This window comes from Vespa velutina, chromosome 23 (genome assembly GCF_912470025.1).
Source record: "Vespa velutina chromosome 23, iVesVel2.1, whole genome shotgun sequence".
Taxonomy (NCBI): Eukaryota; Metazoa; Arthropoda; class Insecta; order Hymenoptera; family Vespidae; genus Vespa; species Vespa velutina.
Genome location: NC_062210.1, coordinates 2256662 through 2266929, shown reverse-complemented (window position 1 = coordinate 2266929; position 10268 = coordinate 2256662). Strand labels below are relative to the sequence as shown.

At 34.7% G+C, this 10268-nt stretch overlaps 1 protein-coding gene across 1 annotated transcript in view; it reads left to right on the top strand.

The window, feature by feature from the left end:
* Window positions 1-1954: 1954 nt before the first annotated feature.
* The window catches only part of LOC124956670 (igLON family member 5-like), a 72406-nt gene continuing 64092 nt past the window's right edge, over window positions 1955-10268 (top strand). Inside the window, exon 1 of the mRNA XM_047512797.1 lies at window positions 1955-3123. The gene's annotated coding sequence lies outside the window, so the exon portion shown is untranslated. The remainder of the gene's footprint in view (window positions 3124-10268) is intronic.

Sequence of the window (10268 nt, the reverse complement as noted above, 5' to 3'; positions counted from 1 at the left end):
CTCACAAGATATTCCTATCTCTTTCAACCCTCGTGAAATTTTCATTTTCCTCGTTTTACCATCGAAAAACATTCTCCATACCCAGGTGTACGTATGAACTTATATAAATATGTATATATATAACAGGTTTATAAACTAGTATCGGTCAACATAATTCGAACCCACCGGCAGGTTTTCCTTTTTTTTTTCTATTTTTTGTTTTTTTTTTTTTTTTGTTTATCGTTAACAATAAACTCATAAACTCGTTCGAAACTTCTCGTTATCGCGTTGCGATTAATCATTACATATCTCCCCGTTCCCTCCCCCCCCCCCGCCCCCCACCTACCCCTGAAATTGTTTCTCGTATAGATAAAGGAAAAAGGAAGAAGAAATATAGAAAAGCAAGAAGAAAAACAAAAAAAAGGAAAAAGAGAAAGCGTTTCCTTCTTTTATTCTTCTTTATTTTTTTTCTTAATTTTTTGTTTATTTTCATTTTCTTTTTCTTTTTTTTTTTTTCTTTTCAGAAATATTCTTTTAATAAAAAGGAATATATTAAACTCATCTAACGATCCTATCAGTTATCTATATCGCCGATAGCTAAAATATATCTGGGGTTTCGTAGTTTTGGTTGAATTAAGAGGAAGAAAATTCTTATTACAACGAGATGCGAATAATTCTGTAAATAAGGGTATATAATAATAAGAATAATAATGGAAAAATAGGAATAAAAGGGTATGAAGAAAAAAGGGATAAAATAGACGGGATAGAAAAAAAAAGAGAGAGAGAGAGAGAGAGAGAGAGAGAGAGAGAGAGAAAGATAGAAAGAGAGAAAGATAGACAGAGAGAGAGAGAGAGAGAGAAAGAGAAAGAGAGAGAAGAAGGGCACTTATACGATATGAAGAAAAAAAGATGAAGTCACCGTGGTTTTGGGGGCGGCACGTGTTGGGTTGTAGAGGAGGAGGAGAAGGAGGAGGAGAAAGAAAAAAAGAAAGATGAGGAGAAAGAGGAGAAAGCAGAGGTGGAGGAGAAAGAGAAGAGAAGAGGTGGATGAGAGAAGGTTGGAAGTGGTGGAGAAGGAGGAGCAGGAGAGAGAGAGAGAGAGAGAGAGAGGGAGAAAGAGAGAGAGAGAGAGAGAGAGAGTTACCGTAGGGTTCGAAGAAGGGGCATGCGCGGCATCCGGGGGTGCAGGACGGCTCTCGGGGTTTAGTCGGTTTCCAACAACACGACGCGTCGCTCGCGCATAACCATCGCTCGCTCGCTTGCTTGCTCTCTCGCTCGTTTCCTCGTTCTCTCGTTGTCTCTCTTGTACGTTCCTACGTTCCTACGTTCCTACGTTCCTACGTTCGTTCGTTCGTTCGTTCGTTCGTTCGTACCATTTTACCCGCTCGGCTAACATCCGCGTATACATAGATACTCTCCCCTTCCATCCCCCTTTTCGAGGCGCGTTCTTTGGCGGCTCGTTCGCGCGCATCCTCGCGGCAGCAAACAAAGAATTTTCAAAGGAAGCTAATTTGTTTAAAGAGTGACGTCGCAAACCTGTTCGCGCGTTCTTCCTTTTTTTCCTTTTTTTTCTACCCCCCCCCCCCCATTTTTTTTTCTTTCTTTTTTTTTTTTTGATTTCTCCTCGCCCCATTTTTCGTTGCATTCTCTTTTGGCTCTTTCATTTTCCCTTTTCTCTCTCTCTCTTCTTCTTCTTTCATTTTTTTTCCTTTTTGTTTTCTTCTTTTTCTCCTTACGTATGTATTGTCTGATTTCATTCCTTCTTCATCCTTCTTCCTGTCGATTTCAATTTTGATTTTTCTTTCTTCGTCGTTCGTCTTTAAACTCCCATCGAAGACCGGAGCAGTTTTCTTTCTTCTTTTTTTTTTTTTTTTTTTTTTTTTTTAATCCTTCATCCCTCTTGTTTATCTCTTTTCTTTTCGCTTTATCGTTTTATTTCTTTTTTCTTTTTTCTTTTCTTTGTTTTTTTTTTTTTTTCCTCTTTAATTTCCTCTCGAAGAAACGAAAGAGAGATAGAAAGAGAGAAAGAGAGAGAGAGAGAGAGAGAGACAGTGAGAAAGGAAAAAATACTTGAACTGCGAAGAGTTTCTTTCTTTACTCCAATGGGAGGAGCCGAGTATCCTGAAAATAGTCCTACTACCTTTGACCTCTTTTCGCGAGTGTGACGGATAGCAGTGAGCTACGAAAGAGTGATTTCTACTCCGGAATAACGGGATGAGGATTCGCGCGATATCATTAAGGACGAAGATGGACGATCGATCTAGTGTTTCTTTCGATCGTTGAATTATTTTTTTCCTTTCTTATCTCTTTATCTATTTCTCCCCCCTATCCCCCTCTTTCTCTCTCTCTCTCTCCCTCTCCTTCTCTTTTTCCCTCTCTATCTTTTTTCCATCGATGGATCTTATGGTGAACATTCGAGATCTATACGATCGATGGTGTTATTGGTGAAAGTGATCGTTCGCTTAGAGGAGAAAAAAAAGAAGAGGAAAAAAAGAGAAAATTAATTGAATGATCTCGATGGACTAAAGAAGAAAAGAAAGAAGAAAGAAGATAGAAGAAAGAAGAAAAAGGAAAGAAAATAAAAGAAAACAAAACAAATCAAAAAATAAAAAAGGACCAAGTAATAATGTGTTGTTTCCAAATAAAAAAAAAGAAAAAAAGAAATATACGTTCGATCGTGTGTACTCTCTCGACTCTTTTTCGTTACACAATGATACCAATCATTTTTTTTTAACTGACTTGAATAATTTCAATTATTATTCCGAACTTATCTCATATCCGCGCCGCATTGTGTTATCGTCATTGCGGTGAACGGCGCGAAAAAGTGCGCGAATAAACTTCCTTCGATCGAGTTTCGTTACTTCAAAAAAAAAAAAAAAAAAAAAAAAAAAAAAAGAAGCCCGTGTTAATCCTCATCCACGAGTTTTACGAACTAAAAAAAAAAAAGAAAAATAAAATAAAAAAAACAACAAAAACAAAAAAGAAAGGAAAAGAAAAAAATTGAGGGGAAAAAACAATTAAAATAATAAACTCAATTCTCCGGAGGATCTTTCGTGACTGTATAGAATTATACATATTCTATTGCCTACGATCAAGAGGAAGCAACCCGCCGTTCCCGCTTATTTTTTCTCTCTTCTTTTTTTGGTAGGTACTATACGATCGTGTGAGAATTCAATTTATGGAAATCGATGGTTCGTTAACGGTAACGATACTCTTTCTATTTGTGTTCCATCGTGAAAATTTCTCTAGATATGCCCGTATATAACCGAGACAGATAGAGATATTGAATCGTTGAATTTTCGAACTATATATGTATTTATGTCACATAGAGATATGTATACAGATATCTATGTTCTACTACTATGTGTGAATACATATGAATGCAACGTTCATATATATGTATATATGTATATATATATATATATATATTAGAACGTACAGTCACGTAATAGATGTATAGTGTATAATAACTCTTACGCGTTAACGTTTAAAATATTAAATCCGTTTTTGATCGTTTCTCACTCGTGAACTCCATCGATATAATTGCGAGATAAAAAGGATTTGCCATTTATTCGATTATATATACTTCGAGGTATTTCTTTGATTTGTTTTTTCTTTTTTTTTTTTCTTTCTTTTTTTCTCTCTTTTCGTGGCTACAAAGAAGACATGTAATATGTCGTTAATGGGCCACGTTTCGTTATTCTTCTTTTTTTTTTTCTTCTTCTTTTTTTTGCTTTCCGATTAGAAAAAATAAATAAATAAAAAAAAAAAGAAAGAAAGAAAGAATTTACAAGACTATTGAATATTTCATCGAGACGTTTAAATTACGTGCAAACGACCTATGGCGTTATATTCTAACATAGTACAATATTTAAATGAGCCGAAATCGGATCACTGTTATTAGGTAAAATCATGACATGTTATTAGAATTTAGGGATAGCCTACGTCGTTGGATGTTACCGAACGGACCATCCACCGGTAGTCGGTCATTCATTCTATTCCTCGACGTATAATTTCGTCAATTGCCCTTTCATCGATCCATCTACGAATTACTTAGACGATTTCGAGATATATCGAGATGGATATCGCGTGGATGTTATCGTGTCTAGTGTTTATCTTATCGGGGAATTATTATTTTCTTCTTTTTGTTTTTTTTTTTTTTTTTTGTATGATCCTTTTGTTCTTATCCTTTTCTTTTTCTTTTCTATTACGCGTATCTACTCATTCAAGTCTCTTTTTTATTTCTTTTTCTTTCTTTCTTCTTCTTCTTCTTTTTTTTTTTTTCTTTTTTTTTTTTATTTATTTATTTAATCGTTAGAGACACGCGTTAGACATACCCGCGTAAACTTTTTTTTTTTTTTTTATTTAGTTATGTCCTTTCCCCATCCTCCCTCTACCTCCCCCCCCCCTACCTCTACCCTCGTCAATCTTCTCTAAGATACGTTCGTTTTCCCTTCGTTTTCATTTCCCTTTTTTTCTTTTTTTTTTTTTTTGTGATTTCCTGTCGGTTTTTTCTTCTTTTTTCTTTTTCTTTTTTATTGTTTGGAATGAGACAAGAATGAAGGCAGGAAAACTAAATATTTTAATTGGTGTAGTTAAATAGAATTATAGCAGGAATGGGTAAAACTTTATTTAGAGTATTTTTATGTTTGACGTCGATGTTAAAAGACAGTTACGAGCACTTAAAAAAAGAAAAAGAGAGAGAGAGAGAGAATGCGATTCGCAATTGGTTCACCGCAATGGGCTCATGCCTAATTAACTTTTCGATATACAGATAAAATGGAAGAGAAATCGTACAATCGATATATAGATTCGTTCATAAAAAGAATTGAATAATTAGAATAGTTCGAATATTTCCTAATTGCATTTAGGTAAGATTATTCTATTGACAAAGGTGAGATAAATTATTCGTAAAAATGTTTATTTTTTTCACCTATCGAATTTGTATTTTTCTCGCGATTTTCTTCAAATGTAATAAATTTTTAACAGTTTTTGTTTTTTTTTTTCTGTTCTTTTTCATTTCCTGATTTTTTCTTCTTCTTTTCTTTTTTTTTCTTTTTTCTTTTTTTTTTTTCTTTCTTTGATCGAGAAAATTGCTCAACCATTTTCTTCATTGGTTACGTAAAATATAACGAAGTCACGAAATAAAGCCGGTAATATCTGCTGTTAAGCGAAACTGTCCATTAATATTAACGTCAAACTTGGCCATTAACGAAATGCAATTAATCGACTATAAATTTACATCTTCCTGCATTACGAATGATCCTCTTACGATGTTAGTTTCTTTTGTTCTCTCTTTTTTTTTTCTTTTTTTCTTTTTTTTTCCTTTTAAAATATCAAAGTCAACTCGCGTATAGTTATTCTCTAGGATTCACGAATTTTACTCGAAACGAAAAATTTCATTTTATGCTGCGTGATATTATGAGAAAGAATACACAACGGATTTCTTTCTCTCTCTCTCTCTCTCTCTCTCTCTCTTTCTCTCTTTCTCTCTCTTTTTCTCTAACAACGTCGACTTTTCTTCTTTGTAATAATGATACCATTGTATTACTGGATGCTTGAATCGTGACGTGAAAAGCAATTTTCAGAAGAAAAGTTTCTTCGTCGACGTATGACTAAAATAAAGCTGTACGAGAGAGAGAGAGAGAGAGAGAGAGAGAGAGAGAGAGAGAGAGAGAGGGCACGTATATTATATGTTGTAATTCTTTTTGAAAATTTTCAACGTCAAAACCAATAAATATTTTTTTATCGAATCTATGTAATAATACAAATAGGGGTATAGTAAAGTAATAAAGAATTTCAAACGTTTCAGTTGAAAAACAATTATGGACGCATAGAATCCATTGTAGTTTTGAATATTATATATATATATATATATCGATTCGTAGCTTTTAAAAAAGATCAATGAAAATAAAAATACATCGAGATAAATATTTTGATTTCCTCTAATTAAGATTGATCGTTTTATTAATTTAAAACTTATACAGGACGCACATGTACACACACATGCACACACACACACGCATACACCCGGATACACGTACACATATAGAAGCGCGCGCGCGCACAATGAGTTAACACTTTATTTCAATTTTATTACTAAACGTATCAATTGATTTATATCTAACGTATCGGTAGGTACGCACGAGAGATTAGCTGCATCGCGTTTGCTTATCAAATATCCAATTTCGATTCGGATATTATCGCTGATTCATCGACATCCTATTGCTCTACCTAACGCTTGCTGTCGAAACGTGTTAGTTCCATTATCCATGTACTCCCTGAATATTGTTTGCTTATTTATCCGTTTTGAGATTAGCTGTGGCGGTTAGGATACTATAGTTCTAACGTTTATTCCTTCTAATTGTTTCACGCAATTTCGACGTTACGTTATCAATAATATTACATTTTGTCATTAATAATTTTTTGATAATGCATCGATGCGTGATTGAAAAAAAGAAGGAAAAAAAAAAAAGAGAGAGAAATAAATCAACATAATTTAAGATCGTAAATAATGCGATAGATCAAGAGATTCTAATAATTTCAATTGCTTTAGTTGCAAAAAAAAAGAAAAAAAAAAAAAAAGAAAAAAAAACAGAGCTCCAAATATGAATGAAACAAAATCGAGAAAATTGAAAAGATTGAAAAAAATTGAGAAGATTGAAATAATTCAATTAGATTAATATTCGATCGATGATTCCTCGTGATATAACGCTAATGAACGACAATTTGTCAATATATCTTATAACCCTAATTTCGGCAAATAGTATATATACGTAAGGGAAACGATTATACGGTGCAAATGTGCATTTCGTTCTAGATCTAGCCCGTTGTTCGATAATTACGTCGTTGAAGTTGAAAGTTTCGGAAGCCGAGAAACCTTCGAGAATGTTTCTTCTTGGTTTGCTCGTTGATAATTAAGCGAAAGTTTACGTCAGGCTAACGAAGTACCTACGTTTTCACGATGCAAGAGGGCATTTCTTAGCCTTTACGTGAGAAGACGATATAGAAGTAGCGAAAGGGATGGGGGAGGAGAGATGGAGAAGGAGAATGAGAAGAAAGAAGAGTAGGAGGAGGAGGAGGAATTGTTAAAACGAAGAAGATATAAAATAAAGAAAGGTCGTAAGGAGGGTGAGGAGGATAAAGGGAAAGAGGAAGAGGACCGACTTGCGAAAGTTGCACGTCCCAAGCGTTTAATTCGATGGGACGAGAATTAGTAATGTACCTTTGATAAAGTCACTTCTCTTCATCCCTCTAACTCTCCCCTCTTTCTCTCTCTCTCTCTCTCCCTCTCTCTCTCTCTCTCTCATTCCCTAAGGTCTTCCAAAGCGCGGGATCGCCGGTTCGGAGCTTTGGCCGCGAGGCAAAGAAGCTTAATTATTCAAAGACGAGGACAATTCCGTTATGCGAAGACCCACTCTTCCGGTCTCGACCCAGGTATTTCATTTTACGAGAGGTTGCCGCGAAGGAAACGAGGGGTGTAAGTGGGGAAAGGAGACGAGGTCTCTCTCTCTCTCTCTCTCTCTCTGTCTCTGTCTCTCTCTATAATCCTTATCAGGTGTATTACCCGTAATCTTGCCTGTTAAATGGGAGCTTTAGTCAGGATTTTCCGCATTAACACGAACTCTGTCCTGAGTATTCCCGTTGAATTGTCTCTATAACATGTAACTTTCTATATTCGGGCCACGTTACGATCGATTATATTTGAAAAAAAAAAGAAAAAAAAAAAAAAAGAAAATAAAAAAGAATATTTGCATTATTATTTCACTTTTGATTATAGAATAACGTTTGAAATCACGGAATGAATATCCTCAAAATGAGATGTCGAATCGTATCAAATACTTCCGTTGTATCGTTCGTACATCGATGCTCGCTTATTGATCGTTTAATTATCCCGTATTATCTTTACACTCAATCGAATTCGTTTAGATCGCTATCATACGATTTATCGTTCATTCGTTCGTTTTCGATGTTTTCTGATTTTTTTTTTTTCTTTTTTTTTTTTTCTTCCTTTCTTTTTTCTTTTCTTTTTTTTTTGCCAAATCACGCGATATCGATCATCACGCATTCGATCACGAATCGTATTAAGATCTAATCGATACAATACTAAATCTTATTACACGAGTATACTGTACTGATGATATACTTTAATTATCTCGTATATTAGATTAAGATTAAATCGTAAATCATTTTGATCGTTATCATGGGATTAATATTCGTACCGTTTTTTTTTTTTTTTTTTTTTTTTTTTTTTTTTTTTTTTCAAAGAATTGTCAAAATCACGAGATCGATTAGGGAATAATCGTAAGGGTGATATTAAAATTGGAAATACAATTATGTCGCTTATTAGTACTTGTGTATTGTCGTTATAGTTACACCTGAGAATTCATTGTCGCGCGGTTTTCAATTGTACAAAATTTATTGCCCCGATCTATCTCGTTCAAACCTCTCGTACAATCATCCCTCTCCCCTCTCCCCCCTCTCGCCCCCCTTAGCCCCTTTACCGCGATTCTCGCGTAAACGTGCAACCAGTGAAACGCATATGGCGCGTGTACGTTCGAAGGCACACGCTTTGCGATATTTTCGAGGCAGCTGTTTCTCGTAATTCATTGTAATTAACGATACCGATCGGTATATCGTTTCTCTTTTTCCTACCTCGATCGAAACCGCGCGTTACAAGCGTAACAACGTTTTGCTCTTCGTGATACGTTTTAAATTCCTATTGGTCAAATCATTTTCAACATCATAAAGTCCGTTACGATCATTGGTAGTATTTTATTTATTTTTTTCTCTCTCTCTTTCTCTCTCTTTCTTTCTCTCTCTCTCTCTCTCTCTCTCCTTTTTTCGTCTTTTTTTCTTTTTTTAATCTACTTTAACTCCCAGCAAATTTTTCGTCAGCGATTCGACGAAAGAAAAAAAAAGAAAAAAAAAGAAAAAAAGAAACAAAGAAAAAAGACAAAAAGAAAAGCCAAAGAAACGTTTTAATATTTTAATTAATCGTACTTTGATTAAGTGACAATTTCATTATAAGCGATCTATTTTATTCATCGTAACAACGTTTTGCTCTTCGTGATACACTTTAGATTTCTATATAATATCAGTGAATTTATAATATCTGTTACGACAATGTTAATGTTCTGAAATTTACGTTAGCAGTCATGTTAATAATTTTCTATTACATACAATATCTATTATATTTTACATTAATTAACGCCACATTATTTATTACATTAATTCGGATATATTGATAAGCAAAGATTTTAATTTGTTCAACGATCAACTCAATTATACGTGAAATATCGTTCGTGAAATATATAAAAGCACGTATAAGAAGATGAAATATGTGACGGTAAAAAAGGAAATAATAAAAAAGGGAAATAAAAAAAAACAAGAGAAAGAAAAGAGAGAGAGAGAGAGAGAGAGAGAGAGAGAGAGAGAGAGAAGAAAAATACAAGATGTCGGATAAGAAATCGCGTATTCGTTTAATGATACTCGGCTCATACTTCGTCGTTGCTACTTTAAAACCTTACATTCATCGTATATTATTTTGCTTTCAAGCTCCCTTGTTCCTCCTCCTCCTCCTCCTCCTTGTCCTCCTCCTCGTCCTCGTCCTCGTCCTCGTCCTCGTCCACGTCCTCCTCTCATCCTCTACCATCTCATCCTCTTCCTCCTTCTCTTACTCCTCCACCATTATTTCTCTTTTTGCATAGAGAAATCTTTATAGTTACATTTTCGTTATCTCGTATGCATGGAAAAGACGGCTGACATTATACGCGTGCAAATTTACACCCGAATGAAGTATAAGTCAAGGTATGCCGGATGATGAAGAAGAGGGAGAAAGAATTTATTACTATCCCGGATATCCGAGAAGCATAGAACGAAAGGGATGAAAAGAGAAAAGAAAAGATGGACGGGGATGGGAAGGGAAGGAAAAGGGAAGGGAAGGGAAGGGATAGGATAGGAAAGAGGAGAGGAGAGGAGGTTTCTTCGTGAGGTAGGTGAAAATAAAGCGCGTTAACTCGTTCGGTCACCGTGTGAACAGACAATGAGATAGTAGAGTTAGCTTGGCGCTGTTAGATCGCCGGATTCACATCTGTATATTCTTTTATTTTTTAAATTTTGCAAACAGGAATTTCAAACCAAAGCTCTTTTCCATTCATAAAAATTCTTGTGTCATTGTAACGTAACACTCGTGAAAGTGTAAAAAAAGAAAAAAAAAAAAAAAAAAAAAAGAAAAAAAAAAAACAAGAAAAAAAAAGGAGCGCGAGGGGAGATCCCTTTTTTGCCTT